This window comes from Alligator sinensis, unplaced genomic scaffold, assembly GCF_000455745.1.
Source record: "Alligator sinensis unplaced genomic scaffold, ASM45574v1 scaffold904_1, whole genome shotgun sequence".
Lineage (NCBI taxonomy): Eukaryota > Metazoa > Chordata > Crocodylia > Alligatoridae > Alligator > Alligator sinensis.
This window is the reverse complement of record NW_005842587.1, coordinates 395,210-413,885: the sequence shown is the minus strand read 5'-3', so window position 1 is coordinate 413,885 and position 18,676 is coordinate 395,210. Positions and strand designations below refer to the sequence as shown.

Here is an 18,676-nt window from a genome sequence, read left to right as displayed (position 1 = left end):
CCTGCTGAGCCCACCCTACCCAAGCACAGCTTCAGCCCAGCCCCTCCACCGGGAAGAGGCTGGCATAGCCCCTGGCCCTGAGCCTGCAGTGGGCAGCCCACCTTTGCCCAACGCACAAATCCAGGGGGCCACATGCCTCCCCCAAGTGTATGTGCAGCAGCGGGGAGCCACCCACCCCTCCCCATCCTTCCCACATTCCCTGGACGAACCACCCACCACTCCATCCTGTGCTCTGCTCTTGGGTCACATTCACTGCTCTGGCTGGGTGGCACCTACCCCCATCCCTGACCTCGATCTGCCCTCTGTCCCATGCCCCTTCTTCCCCCACAGACTTACTGGCAGGATGTTGCTCTTCAAGCTGCTGGGCTGCATTCCTGTAAATTGGCTATCAGATCGGTATTGGTCAATATGACTAGTTAACAATCAGCCATCAATATCGGCCAAGAAAATCTTTATTAGTACACTCCCTAATAATGTATGTGTATAATATATAGATATACACATATATAGTGGTTTTTAATGTCTACTTTGTCAGGTTTTCATTTGTTGTTTGTTATCCATTTATTGCTATAGTAAAAAGATACATTTGGATACTTTTTAATCCATTATTAGTCACTGAGGTAAATTTAGTGCCAAGTACAACACACTAGGTGTGTCTACATGTCACATTAACTGCACAGTAATTTAGGTTACTGCGCAGTAACCAAAAATTACTGTGTAGTATGAGCATACGTCTACACGTGCACACCCGTACTGCACAGTAACTAAGGTGACTTACACCGCCTTGGGCGTAAATTTGATACCTGCATCATGTAAGTCACCATAGTTACTGCACAGTAATTTGCAGTTACTGCACAGTAACTTAAATTACTGTGCAGTAAATGTGCACGTGTAGACGTGCCCAGTGTTGTACTTGGGATTAAATTTACCTCACTGACTAACGATGCAGGTATCAAATTTACGCCCAATTTATGCATGATGCACGTATCAAATTTATGCCCAATTAGTTACCATACAATAATGCACGTGTAGACACCTTACTCTGCAGTAACAGTGTGTGTGTGGACTGACTTGGTACTGACTTTAGTCCCAAGACAGTCCCCACACAGTGCTATTGCACTTTAAAGGCTGCACATGTAGATGCCTGCCTAAAAAGCACTTACTATACAGTAAATGCGTGTGTAGACACACCTACTAATTACTGCTGGTTTATTTACACACTCATTCACATATAGAGTCAACCCAGAGGGTTGTGCACTTAATATTGCATAATCTTTACACAATAAACCAAGATTCTGAAATACCAGTTTCACTGAATTTTGCAGCCAAGGCCATAAACTTGCCCACTAATTCTCTTCTGTTCTTCTGCAATCTTCCTTCAGAAGCAAGCAAGGAACAGATTTTTCACTCTCCTGAATCAAAAGAAGTTATTAATTAGGATCCAAACGCAAATCCTTACTTATGTATGGTAAGGAAGTCAGCTGAATTGACATTTATAAAGAAGCCAATTACAGTGCTATCCAAAACTGCTCCATTAAGTAAGATTTTCAGCATTTGGGGCCTTTCCCTTACCTGCTTACCTGGTGAGGAACATAAAGAATCAAAGGAACTGGTTTCCTTGTGGCCTGGCCATCCTGTGGCTGTTCCCAACCTGCCTTCCTGCAAGCATGGGAATTCAGGTAAGGGCCCAACTGGGTCAGGGACTCCCACTGGGGTAAAAGGGTTGGGAGTGCAGGGAGCTGCGTGCTATGGGGCCAAGCAGGGCTGTCCTCATATGCTGCAGGAGCACAGGACTTGCACGCTGTGGGGTTGACCCTGCACGGTGCTACCACGTAGGACTGGGGACGGGTGAGACTGCAGGAGCTGCGCACTGTGGGGCTAGGCTGGCCCTGGACACTACCACCATGTGTGGCTGGGGACTTGGGCAGGAACTGCATGTTACAGAGCTGGGTGGAGCTGGCCCTGCATGCTACTGCCACCTGTACCAGGGGGCTAGGGTGGGAGCTGCACTCTATGGGGCCAGGTGGAGCTGGCCCCACCCCCTGCCACCATGTACAGCTGGGGATGGGAGGGAGCACTATTCGGCTAGGGTGGGGCTGGCCCCACATACAGCTGGGGACTCAGGTGGGAGTGTGGGAAGCTGTACGCTATGGAACTGCTCACTGCCACCACATGTAGATCCAGGGACTCTCACACTCCAGGAACTCTGAGGACCCCCCACACCTTACCCTACCCCCACACACCCACACCCCACACACACACTCTCACCATACCCCCTAACACACCCACACCCTCCACACACACTCCCACCCCCACTATACTCACACACACACACACTCTCCCACACACCCCCATCCCAACTACATACCCACCCACCATACCCACACTCCACACAAACACCCCACCCCACCACACACAATATACAATACACAAGTGTAAGACTGTATTTTGAACTATTATGCAATCATCTCTAGATACACTAGGCAAATGCACATAAATCAGAACAAAAATATTTTCTGAAATAAAATAAAGTTATAATAGATGTTTGATTTTTTTAGTATATGATTTGTTTGTTTTCCAGTTTCAAGATGGCAAGTTGTCTTTTTGCCCCCTTCCTTCTCAAACAGCAGTTTCACACTACACTCCAGTTGATTGTTCACAGTTCAAGTTCCTGTGTAGAGGGATCTGTAAAAGATGTGGTCATGTCCAGATGAGCATGCATGTGCAGTATGCAGCGCTGCACACCACAGGCACTGCACATGCACACATTCCCCGCACTGATAATATGCAGTGGGAGGGTGGGGGGTTGACACGAGGAGATCCCAGTGTAAAAAAAACTCCATGCCTAAAAAAAGTGGGACGGCACATGTGGCAGCAGTGTGCACCGCCTGAAACCAGAGCCTGGCTAGCCCGAGCCACATTCCAGCTGCCAGCCAGGCTCCCTGCTGCCAAATCACCCCAGCTAGAGCCCTCAGAGGCCCCCAGAGCCCCAGGTAAGGCTACTGGGAGGCTGTGTGCTGCACGCCAGAGTGCACGTGCATGGCTGTTCCCCCAGGACAAGTGGCAGCGGTACATATTGTGCTGTTGCTGTTTGTCCCTGGGGAAACGCACGTGCCGGCACGTCTGGATCTGGCCTCTATTTCCATCATATTTTTGTCAATATATAATGTGCACCATGGTACTTAAAGGTAGGGTGATTTTATGAAAGTTGGGCTGCTACATCTAAAGCAGAGTTTTAAAAGAAATAAAACTAAAAACCTTTCATAGATATTTTTAAAACTTAAGAAAAGTACAGAACACAGTTGTTTAGGCCTACAATTTCAATTTAAGGAATATGTATGCCTTAAGTCTTAATACAGTCATTTATGATCATTGCTGCTTTGCCATTTTAATAACCATTCCTACTTTTTTTTTTGGCTGAATACTATTTTGCTGTGAATAGGAGTATTGAGTGTTCTTGATTTTGAAGAACGGCTGAACACGAGGGAGTAAACTTATGAGGAAAGCTTATATAAACCTCAAATTTAAGCTGTGTTCCTCTATAAAAGATCATTCAGTCTTTCTAAACTATGTGAACTGAATTTGTTTGCATAAATGTAATTCCACCAAATGTCGATGCTCATAAGCTGAGTGCTAATTACATGATCTAATTTTAGAGCTTTTTTAAAGTTAATCTCTAAATCAGTTATCTTTTCTTGCTTTTCTTTAATTTGTCTCCTTGATTTTCACAAAGTGTTAAAAGTATCATCAAATCTAGAGACAAGAAAAATGTATTAACATTTTAGGAAGATTTGCTCCAGAAAAGACGCACTTATTACATCTTTGTAATAATTTTACTAGGGAGTAATGTCACAAAAAGACAAGAGGGTCTTGTGATTAAGTTATTGGAATGGGACATTAAAGGTCTGGTTTCCATTCCTAGTTTTACCACAGACTTTCTCTATGAACTTGGGCAAGTCACTTAATCATGCTGCCTCTGTTCCCCATCTGTATAATAGGAATAATGATATTTATTTGCTTACACACTTTACTTGTCTTGTCTGTTTTCATTATGACATCTTTGGGGTAGGGACCAATTGTGTAGCACCTTTTACAATGGTCCCAGGTCTCAGTTGGAGCCTTGGAGCCTTTAGGGTGCTACCATAATACAAAAAATTTAATAACAAGAGGAGATTGGCAAAAAACAATGAAAGTTTGATAAGCAAGGGATATTTTTAGTTACCTTACAAAGAACAAATACATCCCCTAAATATAGGCAGACAAGGTTCTTTGGGTAAATCTGATATCTTTTATTAGACCAACTAATAAGCTGGTTTAATAAAAGATAACAGATTTACCCAAAGAACCTTGTCTGCCTATGTCCTTAGACCAACACGGCTACAACTGCTTCCCTAAATATAGAAATGCTTAATGTGCAAAAGATTATTATAAGGTTACTGTATCCCTTCACAGCAGAATTGGGATGCAAATATATTGTGTTCATATTTGACAGGGGTGTTACAGTTCATTACATAAACAAATCCTTACCCCATGCCCAGTCCCTGTTCTATAATAAGAATAAAAACCCAATACATGTCAACATTCAACTAAGTAATTGTGTGGCAGCATTTTTAAGGGGAAATAACAAATTCTTCTCTTCAACCATTACCTATTACAGTAATAATTTTAGTCATCTTTAAGGTCAAGATGCATATGTACCGATTAAACAGGCTTAAATCCTTAAAATAGGGCTTAAGCAGAATTCAAGCAATTGAGTAGGGATTTTGCTGGCCCTGTGCTCAGGGATGACATTTCCCTTCCACAGTAGTAGCTATATATGCAACAGTCAATTTGGGTGAAAAGCAGAAAGGGAATGAAAGACAGAAAGACAGCTGTGCCTGTATAAAGAGGAAGCACTATGAGGCAAGAGCAAGCTTGCATTCCATTCATGAAAGAAAGTGCAAATTTATGTTGCCTCTAGCAGCCACCCTTGAATGATAAACTAGAAATTAAAAGGTGAATCCTTCTTAAGGAATTCAATGCATTTTTAAATGTTAAATTTGTTATTAAGTTAGATTCATTAATAAATAGTGAATCCTTATGTTTCTAGTAATAATACTGCAAACTAGAATAAGGCCTTGAAGTAACAGATAACTGAAATAATTGATTAGCCACATTGTCAAACCAACACCTCACAAATACTCAAACTTCCTTGGGATACATAAGATTTAGAGCACATCATCAAGAATGTCCATGTAGGATAAGCTATCACAATTTCCATATGAGAAACCACAAAATAAATATTGCTTTTAGCAGCAGAACTTCCTGAAATGGTGGTAAGAGATGTGATTTAGCAAACTGATACAGTGCATCTTCCCTCGGTCCAGGAAAAAGAAATCTGCCAAACACTTATTAAGGCCCTTCAAACCTGATTAAAGTCAAATTGCAGGAAACATTTGTTTTCATATTAAATATGCACAGTAACACAACCCTAATTAGACATACACGTCTCTCAAGATATCAATAAATGTTTCCTTCTTGATAAGTCTGATTTAATAGACTGCAACAACCAGGGAATCTTTCTGAGACATAATTTGGGGAGAGGGAGAAATTAACAAACTCAAATATTTGAACCTCAATGCCAATTAGCAGACCACTCGTTAAAAGGAAATGTCTGAATTTCAAGTTTATTTGGCTTCAACCAACGAGGCCAAAGCCTTGGATCACATCATAATTGACCTGGAGGCTCAAGAAGGTGCTTTTGGATATTAGAGACTAAATCCATGGAAGGCTCCAACAGGCTCTGTCCTGGTGTGGATTTGAGTAGTGACTGAAAATGCACTAGAAAACTAAGAGCTTGAGTTTAAGGTCCTTTTTTCCCCCACATGTGTGATACAGGAATTGGGGAGGACGGGTGCTTGGGGAAAGGTGGCCTGCTGTATTTAGCAGGAATCTTTGTAGCCACCACTGTAAGGCCCCTGGCAGATGTTACACTTCAGACATGATTAACTAGTTAATCACATCTTTAGTAGTAACCCAGCCACATGTCCATGCAATTAATGTCGTGATAACACAAGGAATAAGCCACAAAGCTATTACACAAAATATGTGCAATAACTTTGTGGCTGGTTCCCATCACACCTTAAATTGAAGGTAAGGACAGACAAATCATCTGATTGGGGCTCCCAAGATTGGGAGTGCCAATTATCTGACTGCCACTCCCAGCCTCAGGGATGCATTGGAGTCAAATCACAATCCCAGGATGCCCCTGAACCGGCAAGAGGACCTAATTGATATCTGATCCCCAATCCCACTTGCACTGCCTGCCATACATATGTAAAATGGCAGAAGACAAAATTGTTGGGATCATTCCTTGGCTCCTGTAGTTGAACATCTGCCAGGGGCCTAAGTAAATGCAACTTATGTTTCTACTGCTTATCACTCCCTAACAGCTTTGGGTAACCAGTAATCTGTGGCGTGCAGCATCTTCCCCACCCCTGAGCAACCCTTATATTAAGGGTTTCAAGGAAGGTAAGGCTAGTCACTCAACCAGCTCTATGCTATTGGTGAGCCTCTTACATAAAAGGTGTTCCTAGCCCCTTCACGACATTTGGCAGATTCCTGCAATGGCATGGAAGGACAGGTACTTTAGCATATAAAAGTTAGTCAATAGAGAATACACCATAACCCACGTATAAAATGAGCTAACAATTAAAATTTTCTTAATCTAAAGATAAATCCTTAAACAAATTAAGTGAAATCAATGGAAATTTTGTCACTGAATTCAGTGAGACCATGATCTCATACCTGGTCTTCAAATAAAAGGTAAAAATGCCAACTTCCCGATTTTAAATAAGGTTGACTTTAATTTTTAAAAAATTCTCCCACTTTCTCCAAATCCAAAGGCAGTATTTCAAAGACATAAAAAATTATGTTCCTAATATGTGACTTATAAATGCTGGCAGACATGGTACAGTAAAAATGTGATGGGCATTTCATCTGTGTCATTTCATCTTCTAAGCTCACATATGCAAATAGTGGAGGAACAGGATATAATGACAGAGGCTTCAAGTGAAACAGCAATAGAGCCAGACATTAAAAATATAAAGATAGAGGACTTAAAAAAAACCAAACCCACAAACAACCAAACTCATTCCTTAACTCTTGGTATACCAGAACCATGTTTTTAAGGCAACATGTTTAATAAAAAAGGCATAACATGGATCAAAATAGCAACCCTAAAAATAATATGCCCATCTAAAAACACACAGACAAAATAACTTAAAAGAAGTGAACAGAAACTTTGTAAATCACATTACTACTGAATGAAATACTACAGAGAAAAAATTTTTTTTTGGGGGGGGGGGGGTTGCCAATTATTTGTCACATGAAGATCAAGAGAACTCCTTAGGCGATTATTGCTCAGTTTCCGGGACTAAAGCATAGATACTCCATTATGTATCTTGAATCAATCCCCTCTAGCTATTCCAAAGGGTGGTTCTGGGTTCAGGCAGTTGCATTCAACCCTCTTTATTACATAGAATTGGTCACTGTAACAAGGCTTTTGATGCAGGAAAAACGGAAGGGGAACTTAGGTGATTTCCCCCTCGCCCCGAACCTTCAAAGGCGTGGACGTAATGATGGCAACGCTGTAGAAGAAATTCTTCTGCATGCCCCCGAAGCAAAGGCTGTGCCACTTAAAGTTCAAATTTCTCCATGGTCAATGAGAAATAACATAAACAGCAGACATTCCCTTCAATCAGTTTGCAGAGCTGCTGTTTTCCTAGGCACAATCAGTTCTTCCATCATGTAAAAAGGACTGAGATCTTTTACCACTTTCCAAAGGAAACTCTCAGTCTCATCAAATAGGAAGTAGGCCTTTTTTCCTGCTGCAAGAATTTACAATTGTTCTGCAGCAGCCATACTACCACAAAAGAGAAGGGGAGGGCAGCAGCAGCAGAAGGGGAAAAGAAATACAAATGGGACAGCTTAGCTCTTTAAGGAACAAGTGATTCTGTGGCTGCCAAATCAACTGTGGAGGAAGATTCCATGTTCTGTGAATGAGATGACAAATATTCATCAGTAGGAATTAAGGGGGGAAAGGGAAATTCCCCTAGGAGCTGGTGCATCCCAGATAGTAGCTAGACACAAATGAAAATAAAAGTACTGCTATGCTGCACTGAGAATACAGGAGGGAAATGAATTAATATGGGATGCAGTGCTTACAATAAACACATCTTAAAAGAACATCAAGAGTTAGATGTCACACACCATGGATGTGAATGAAATGAAGATAGGCAACTTCATAAGTTTTGAAAAAATGTACATTCACTGAAAACAATGAGGCTGGCAAGGCCCAAAACCTCATGGGATACCATGTCTGTCCCCAACAAGTTAACCTGCTTTTTGTAAAGCATTGTTTTTTTAATTTAGTTTTCTTTCTTTCTTTTTTTAAAGAACTAGCCTTTCTGCTTGATTGTCACTGAAATCTCTCCCCTTCCCCCATTCCCCCATTCCCTTAATTTTATTAAGATCATAACTATAGCTCCCCAGCAGAATGTTTTGTTGTGGCTCAGGTCACAAGAGAGTTCTTTAACTCAGTTTTATTGAAATTTTATTATGGGTTAGGTACACTATAAAAACATGGTAGCTCTCCTTCCGCTGCAAATTTTGCTTCTTTTTCAAAAAGTAGATGAACAAGACCACTCTGACACGTTTAATTCCAAATTTATCAGGGCCATCTTGCTCTCCTTTTTATTACCTTCTCCTATAACAAGGTTTCTCATCTTCTTTCCACCCTAACCCCTTCATAGATTCATAGATGTTAGGGTCGGAAGGGACCTCAATAGATCATCGAGTCCGACCCCCTGCATAGGCAGGAAAGAGTCCTAATGTCCAATCTAAATCTGCTCTCTGCTAGCTTGTGGCCATTATTTCTTGTAACCCCCGGGGGCGCCTTGGTGAATAAATACTCACCAATTCCCTTCTGTGCCCCCGTGATGAACTTATAGGCAGCCACAAGGTCGCCTCTCAACCTTCTCTTGCGGAGGCTGAATAGATCCAGTTTCTCTAGTCTCTCCTTGTAAGGCTTGGTCTGTAGGCCCTTAACCATACGAGTGGCCCTTCTCTGAACCCTCTCCAGGTTATCTGCATCCCTCTTGAAGTGCGGCGCCCAGAACTGCACGCAGTACTCCAACTGCGGTCTGACCAGCGCCCGATAGAGGGGAAGTATCACCTCCTTGGACCTATTCGTCATGCATCTGCTGATGCACGATAAAGTGCCATTGGCTTTTTTGATGGCTTCATCACACTGCCGACTCATGTTCATCTTGGAGTCCACTAGGACTCCAAGATCCCTTTCCACTTCCGTGCCACCCAGCAGGTCATTCCCTAGGCTGTAGGTGTGCTGGACATTTTTCCTCCCTAGGTGCAGCACTTTGCATTTCTCCTTGTTGAACTGCATTCTGTTGTTTTCTGCCCACTTGTCCAACCTGTCCAGATCTGCTTGCAGCTGTTCCCTGCCCTCCGGCGTGTCCACATCTTCCCATATCTTTGTGTCATCTGCAAACTTGGAAAGAGTACATTTCACTCCCTCGTCCAAGTCACTGATGAAGACATTAGAGTATCGGTCCAAGGACCGAACCCTGTGGGACCCCACTTCCCACACCCTTCCAGGTTGAAACCAACCCATCCACCGCGATTTGCAGCCCAGAATCACAATAGCAAGGCCTTGCAAATCCATTCATTTGCCCTCTCAATCCATCTCTTCCCTATTTCTAACCTTTCACTCCTTTCTCTCTTTCTTAACCTCCTCCTACTCTCTTCTGATTACTTCCCTTTACTATACAAGCAAACTGGTCTTTTCCATTCTCCAAAAGCAGACACTGTACTCTACCTGCTTCCTGGACTATTGGCACATTTGATGTCTCCTCTGAAATCCCAATGGATCTTTTGGAAGTGATGCCTCCAATGCTTATCCCTCCGTTTTACTAAGGACACTCTCCAGTCTGGTGTCTATTCCATCTCTTACACAGGCACTGCTTGCACTACTATTTCTAGCAACCTCTTTTAGGTCACATATTAGGATTTCTATTTTCTCTTCATCCTCCTTGCTCTTTTCACAGCGTTACACACAATCATATTCTCCTTTTGGTAACAACTGCTGTGTCAGACACTAGGGACAGAAGTTCCACATAAACCAGTTTAAGTGATCAGAAATTGGTTTAAACCTGTAACAGAACAGAAGCTCAGTACACATAAACCAGTTTCAAAATGGCTGAAACGGACTTAGGATAAACCTGGTTGAATGTAGTATCAGACTTAACTGATTTGGGTCAAACTGGTTTATGAAACTTCTGTCCCAGACCCCTTCCTGGTTCAAGTTAAATCACAGTCCTCCAGCATCCCAGCATGCTTTCCAGCCCTGGGCAGGGCTGGGCTGTCTGCTCCAGAGAGCTGGGCTGGCCCTGCCCCTCTGCTTCCTAGCTGGAGCAGTGAGGGCTGGCTGACAACAGGGAGGGAGACAAGCCCAGGGGAGGAGGCAAGCCCAGCTGGGGATGTAGTCCAGTCTAGAGATGAAACACTGCCCCCACCCCCACCCCCAGCAAACCCCAGCTGGGGTCTGGGGCCAGGGAGAGGGTGTTAAACACCCCTTCTCCCACTCAAACTTACTGCTGGCTGCAAGTGTGGACTACAAATCCCAGAGGCGCCTGGAAGCAGGAAAAAGAAGTGATGAACAACCCTGCAGAGTCTTGCTGCTGTGATTCTGGACTGCAAATCCCAGAGACACCTGAAAGCAGAAAGAGGAAGTGATGAGCAACCGTGAAGAGTCTTGCTATTGTGATTCTGGACTGCAAATCCCAGAGACCTCAGGGACAGCAGGAAGAGGAAACAAACACACAGCACATGCTGGCTATGTGCCAGACAGCCGTGATCTAGCACCCCTCATCTTCTGGCCTGAACTACTGCAGGCATGTGGCTGCATTTCCTGAATCAAAGTAAATGTCTGTTCACTTCTGTTTCAATTTAATCTGCAATTTAGACTAACTTGCAAAGACTAAATCGAATCAGCCTCAGGCTTTTTGACTGTCTGTACTTAGCCAGAAAGAACAGCTCAGAAATGTAACTTGCCACTCCTAACATAAGTCTCTCCAGGCTGAATCCGTAGCATCTCTTCTTCAGTGTTTACCCATCAGTTCACATAGCCATAACTTGAATCCTTATTGTTCTTCTGAAAACTTTCCACTCTACCCCCTTACTGTTTCTGTTGACAGCCACACTATCACCACTGTCATTTGGGCCTATAATCATGGGAATGTTCATCTTTTCCTCCCCCCTTCACATCAAGGCAGTGTTCAAATTTTGCCACTTCTTCCTTTTACATTTCTATAATCTAATCTTTTCTTTCTTTCCAGAGAGCCAAAACTCTCATCTTGGCTCTCATCAAAATCTGTCTTGATGACTAAAAGTCCACAAAAAACACAGCTGCTAAAACCATCTTCTCAGCACATCAATTTGAACATGTCAATTCTCCTTTAAATGTCTCCTGACTCATTTTGCAGCTTAAATTCAGGCCTCCTGTCTTTTAGGCCTTGGAAAATTCTCTCCCTGCCTACTTTCCTGATCTGGTTTTATTGTAACTTGCTTGCTAAGCTGTGCCATCAGCCCCTATGCACAATATTCCTTATCCCAGTTATCTCTGCCTCTATCTCACACTGTCTCTACTTTCTGACCTAATAAATAGGGATTCCAGCCTCTCCTATAATAATATTCTGTAAGATCTTCTTATTCAAGATGTCTAAAAGACAGCTAATATTTCTGTTGTTTAGTTTTTAAATTATCTTCTTTCACCAGGTAACTTATGTTTCCATTGTTACCTTTAACCTTTTTCCTGTTATCTCCCCTATTGTATTATGTAGAAAGACGTACATAAACACATGCAATGATTGAATTTTGTTTGAAATTAGTTTATCAACTTGTTGGAGCAATGATCTTGTCTCACATGCATTATGAAGGGCTTTTGAACAACAACAGTAATAATTATATGACAAAGATACATTCTAATTTTAAGAAGTCTTGTTCTGAGGAAACCAGAACTCTCTCTCCCTTCTCCTATTCTACTCCAAGCCATTCAGGCTTATACAGATTTGCAACAGAGCTGTTGTGCTTCTTTCACTGAAATTGCATTTGACCCAACAGAATGTGGTAGTGATTTGGTGCTTGTTATAGTCCATTATGTTGATACTAGCCAATTGCCCATCAAGAATAATGCGGGGGAGGGGACTGGGATGCAATGTGGTCACCTAACACCCCATGTTGTCGCTGTTCTGCCTCTTGCAGGGAGCGGGGTAGGGGAGCAGAGGCCAGCGCTGCTGGCCCCAGCTCCCCCACCCCCCATCCGGTCCCTGCCTGTCAAGAATGGCGGAGGGGAGGGGGCTGGGATGGAGTGCTGCCACACAATGCCCCATGCCGCCACTGTTCTGTCTTTTCTCACTTTGCTTCTGTTGGTAGGGGGGAGCAAAGCCACTGCTGGCACTCCAGCACCCCAGTTTGGGGCCAGCCTCTCCCCCTCCCCCTCGCCACTTTGGAACCAGGCCGCTTTCCCCCACAGTGTCCCCTCTCCCCATCCCAGCCAGCTGTTGTTTAAGTTCAGTGCCAGCATGGCTTGCAGGGAGCGGGATGGGGGAGCCAGGCCAGCCGGTCCTCCGCACCACTTGCAGGGAATGGGGTGGAGGAGATGAGGTCAGCGCTGCTGGCCTTGGATCCCCGACCCTCTGTCCAGTCCTTGGCGCGGCTTTGGAATAATGGCAGCACACCCCCGTGCTTGGAACACTCTGATTGTCTGTTTCCATCAGCCAATCAGAGTGTGAATAAAGTGTTACAGACAGATGGACAGACAGATAGACTTAGGCTTTTATAATATTAGAATGGCTAGTCCAGTGCTATCTGCTGTCATGCAGAGAACTTAGGGTCACTTTCTGTTCCAGTCTCACACTACCAGAGTTGAGAGGGCTTGAGTTTTGTGGAAGTGATATATTCAGACCCAACAGAAAAAAGTGTGCTTAACAGAATATTCCATTAAGTAAATGTGGCATTTGTAATGGTTGTGTTGGCTGTTCCATACAACATGTATTATTCCTACACCTGTAACAAGTTATTATTATCTTGGTTCATATATTGCTTCTTTTTTCTTTTAGATAAACCTTATTACAAAAATGCTGCATCTCTGCATCACGGACTCAAGAGAACAATCATTTTGAGTTATGCCAATTACATGTTACGAAACAATATATAACATTCTGCCTTTCACTCTACCATTCGGTAAAATCTGTATTCTGTTCCTTTGAACACTGGAAAAAATATTTTGATGTAACATCTGCATAACCAAGAATTAGGGGTATAGTTTGTATAATCAAATTCCGTAGTGTTGTAAGATGGAGGCATAATTTAATCAGCTTACAAAATTACTTTCAAGGAATACATTACATATAAAAACTCTATTGCCTTCTTTAAGATCTTTGCAAAAGTTGAATACTAATTGATTATTGTAGCCTAGTCTCTGCCACCAAATGTGATTCTCAAGCCATATATAATTTCTGTTTTTTCAATAACACTGTTCAGATATCCCTCTAAATATTCCTCTCTCAACCACATCCATACCAGGCTATACTAACAGATGGAGTTTTATGTACAACTGTCTTTTTTTTTGTAGCTGATCAAAATGAGCAACTAGACAAGACAGAAATTTGCTGAAATTCTGATTTCTTTTTGCACTTTTAAAGATTTTATAACTTACCACTCATTGATTATGCAAGGTCTCTGGTCTCCAGCATCTGTTTGCTGCATATGGGAGCAAGGCAAACTCCTTTTTATGTAACTGCACACAATGAGACACAAATACATATCTTGAGAAAAAGGAATGGCACTAACGCAGCTTCCTTTGCAGGGTGAGACCCCCACCCCCTCTGAACTAGTACAGGGCAGATGGAACCAGGAAGAGAGGATGTACTGTACCATACTCCCTGAGTGCTTATAGATAGATATGATAAAGCCAAGTTTTTCCAGATAGGAAAGAAGGGCTGTGTGTAGACAAAACAAAAGGAGTGTGTGCATGACACTTTAAAGTGGGCTAAATGCTTTTGCACTGCTTTAATGGTGTTGGTGTTTGCACCCATCAGTGGCATATTGCACATTAATTCCAGCTGCTGTAGGAAATTTGGTGGCATACTTAGGCTTTTATAATATTAGAATGGCTAGTCCAGTGCTATCTGCTGTCATGCAGAGAACTTAGGGTCACTTTCTGTTCCAGTCTCACACTACCAGAGTTGAGAGGGCTTGAGTTTTGTGGAAGTGATATATTCAGACCCAACAGAAAAAAGTGTGCTTAACAGAATATTCCATTAAGTAAATGTGGCATTTGTAATGGTTGTGTTGGCTGTTCCATACAACATGTATTATTCCTACACCTGTAACAAGTTATTATTATCTTGGTTCATATATTGCTTCTTTTTTCTTTTAGATAAACCTTATTACAAAAATGCTGCATCTCTGCATCACGGACTCAAGAGAACAATCATTTTGAGTTATGCCAATTACATGTTACGAAACAATATATAACATTCTGCCTTTCACTCTACCATTCGGTAAAATCTGTATTCTGTTCCTTTGAACACTGGAAAAAATATTTTGATGTAACATCTGCATAACCAAGAATTAGGGGTATAGTTTGTATAATCAAATTCCGTAGTGTTGTAAGATGGAGGCATAATTTAATCAGCTTACAAAATTACTTTCAAGGAATACATTACATATAAAAACTCTATTGCCTTCTTTAAGATCTTTGCAAAAGTTGAATACTAATTGATTATTGTAGCCTAGTCTCTGCCACCAAATGTGATTCTCAAGCCATATATAATTTCTGTTTTTTCAATAACACTGTTCAGATATCCCTCTAAATATTCCTCTCTCAACCACATCCATACCAGGCTATACTAACAGATGGAGTTTTATGTACAACTGTCTTTTTTTTTGTAGCTGATCAAAATGAGCAACTAGACAAGACAGAAATTTGCTGAAATTCTGATTTCTTTTTGCACTTTTAAAGATTTTATAACTTACCACTCATTGATTATGCAAGGTCTCTGGTCTCCAGCATCTGTTTGCTGCATATGGGAGCAAGGCAAACTCCTTTTTATGTAACTGCACACAATGAGACACAAATACATATCTTGAGAAAAAGGAATGGCACTAACGCAGCTTCCTTTGCAGGGTGAGACCCCCACCCCCTCTGAACTAGTACAGGGCAGATGGAACCAGGAAGAGAGGATGTACTGTACCATACTCCCTGAGTGCTTATAGATAGATATGATAAAGCCAAGTTTTTCCAGATAGGAAAGAAGGGCTGTGTGTAGACAAAACAAAAGGAGTGTGTGCATGACACTTTAAAGTGGGCTAAATGCTTTTGCACTGCTTTAATGGTGTTGGTGTTTGCACCCATCAGTGGCATATTGCACATTAATTCCAGCTGCTGTAGGAAATTTGGTGGCATAATGCGCCTTAAATGACTTGGGGTGCAGCAATGCTGCCCCTAGAGCTGTGGAGTGAAGCACTGGGCTCCGTGCAGCTCAGGGGCTCTGCAGGAAGCCCTGCAGGCAGCCTGGCAGCAGCCCAGGAAAGCAGCCTTTGCCCAAGAAAAGTGGCAAGCCTGATCTTCCCCCCTCCTCACCCCCCCAGAGCCTGCCTGCCTGAGCTGTGCAGGGGCCCAGTGCTTCCCTCTGCGGCTGCGGTGCCCCCCAGGACCACCTGAGCCAGCTGCCTTCAGGCAGGTGCTGCCTGGGTGTGGGGAGGGGGTGCCACTGCAGCAGAGGGAAGCACCAGCCCACCCCTCCACCTCCCCCTGCAGCCCAGGGACCACTCCGCCCACCGGCAGCTCGCCTTCTCCTCCCCACCAGAGAAGCGGGTAATTCAGCAGGGTGTGTGCACGACACAGGGGTTTAATCAGCCCTAAATTGAAGCAGTGTTTTTTTAAAACCCACCACTTCAATTTAGGTCCCCTGTTTCATCTACACATGCCCAAGGAAAGCTGTGGCTGAGATTCAGGGCTGGCAACTTAAAGGAAGATTATAAGCAGTTCATAATAATCATAAGTCTTCCTGACAATTGATTCATATGTGAATGTAGATAATCTACCCATTTGTAAAAGCTGCAGACCATGTATATTTAAGGCTCCTGAAACTCATGGATTTATTCCTAATCATCAGAAGACATGATTATACATTGCAGAGGTTCATTATTAGAACTCTAGCTTTCAGATTCTTCCTCAGACCTCAGCTGTTTGTTTCATCCCATTCAGCTCTATGAGCATTGGAAAAGATGATCAAATCCTACTCTATACTCTCTTCTCTCCAAACTATTAAAAATCCAAGCCTGACCATTACAAATGCAACACTCACTTAATGGAATATTGTGTTAATCGGTATTAACAACAGAACACCTGCTGAATATGCATTTGCCCAAGGAAAAAGGAAGCAAGGTTTTGGAAAATTTAGGGAATCTAATTTCTCCTCACCACTAGCAATCCCACTCCTTTTATCTCCCATCAACAAAATTCAGTTCTAACGTCCACAGCTGCTAGAACAGAGCTTTTCAGAGAGCACTGGGGAACACATGTCAAGGCAAACACACATCTGAGTTACAGATGTCACTGTGCTGTGCCATTATCTCCCAGGCTCAGTCAGAAGTATCATGTTTTTAGACAGGCTGCTTTCCTGAGACCACCACAGAGATCCATACTTAAAACAAGCAAAACAACCCCCCCACCAATAAACCCTGAACAATCGACCAATAAGAAATAATAGGAAATAAAAATACCTCTTCAGCTCCCAATTCTAAATAGAGAGGATCTCATTGCTTGATAAGTTACACCCCTAGAATCATTTTACTACCTTCCTGCCCCAAATGAATTTCAAAGTTGTCCATAACGCTGCGCTTTCTAATATCTGTCCATACCACTCTCACATTTGCTCCTTCATATACTTCCTCCTCAGCAGCTTCTTTGTCTAATTCTTCTAGTCCTGGCTATAGTCTCTTATACAACACCTCTTCATAACACTTTAAAAAAAAACCACCTTGTTTTTATGAAGTCTTTCCCCCAGTGAGCAACCTGACAATGTTTTCACAATTGGCTTTTGTAGTGTTGTCACATATCATGTTTTGTGTGATTTATGCTGCAAATTTCTTGGAACACAGACCTTGTCTTTATTAAGAGTTTTATCTAGTGCTGCCCTATAAATAATAATATTGTGGAAGGTAAATGTAATCTTGCTGTTCAGAAACATATCAGTTTATCTATACAGTAAATTGTATTTGGGCTAGTCTGAAATGAAAATCCCATTCCTCAAAAATCAAATCCTAATCTGGATTTTGGACATCTCAAAGTTCAGAAACCAACGATACAATTTGACATCCCCCCCATCTCTGATTCCCTGACTGCCAAACTTCAGGGTTTTAGGATGAAAGTTTTTCATTCTGCCCAACCTCCAATCTAATTCCATTAGATTTTGTTTAAAATTTACATTGTGTGTTGAACATGCTGAAATGGCAGGATGGGAATGCATCACTTCAGTGGGCCCGAGTGTTACATTTCGACTCTTGATATACATTGTAATAAAGATGTAAACAAGTGGAAAGTGGAAAAGCATAAAAATCATCTTCACCTGAACTTTGTTAAGCTATTGCAGGCTTACTTGGACTGGGTAGGAATTTTTAGCTCTTACGGAATCTGCATCAATATTTTTTGTTTTATGTAATAAACATAGTCTGTTTGAAATCTTGTTTCTTCTTTAATGCAAGCTACTTATAGCCTATGCCATAAATGTCCTAAATTTAATCCTTCCTATCAATCTAAGGAAAAAGGGAGAGATGGCAAGAAACAAAAAACTCCAGCTTCTGTTTATTGACTTCTAAGAACTGTTGGTCTTTTACAAACCAAAAAAAAATTCTTTGTATCTAGAATCTGCTGGGTGCTAATTTGACATGGCAATGAGATGAAAGTTGGACTCATGCTAGTTTCAACATCAGAGGATTGGAATGCAGCCTACTTAGCATAGAAGTCAAACAATTCACTGGCAATAGATTGCTTTCCACTTCTGGATCTGCTAAATAAATAGAAAACTAATTAACAGTGTGGCATGGCAGATGTAGCAGGTTTGAATTTCATTAGAGCACTGGCTAAGAACTGAAAGAATCAAGAAGTCATTTTATGTCCTAGTGTCTGATGAATCTTTCATACTGTCTTTACCATGGGACAGACAAAATGTTATCTATGTGCCCTCCCTCTAAGTATATTTCCACTTTGATTTAAAAAAAAAGGAAAGAAAGAAAAATGCTAAGCTCCTGAAATCAGTCCAAGACTTCTTCTCATTTTTTCAGAAAACTATTTTGGTTCTGAAGCAGCCAGGTTTGTTTCTTTGCCTTCGTACATTTGTGTCCAGCTACTTAAAACTTTATTAAATAACAGCGTTTTACAAAACTATGTTTATGTTTCATTGCTTGTATTTCTATCCCTTTGAGGAAAAGTGGCAGTGGGATATATCATTTACTTTGCTGTAGCAATTAAGAAGATAGAGTCACATAAGGAATACCTAAAATCATATAAAAATAATGTTTTGGGCATTTATTTTTAGTCTTTCCCCCCCCC

At 42.0% G+C, this 18,676-nt stretch overlaps 1 long non-coding RNA gene across 1 annotated transcript in view; it reads left to right on the top strand.

The window, feature by feature from the left end:
- The window catches only part of LOC112551753, a 30,290-nt gene extending 16,111 nt beyond the window's left edge, over positions 1-14,179 (top strand). The window contains exon 3 of the long non-coding RNA XR_003096063.1: positions 13,176-14,179. This is a non-coding gene — a long non-coding RNA (uncharacterized LOC112551753). The remainder of the gene's footprint in view (positions 1-13,175) is intronic.
- Positions 14,180-18,676: the final 4,497 nt, after the last annotated feature.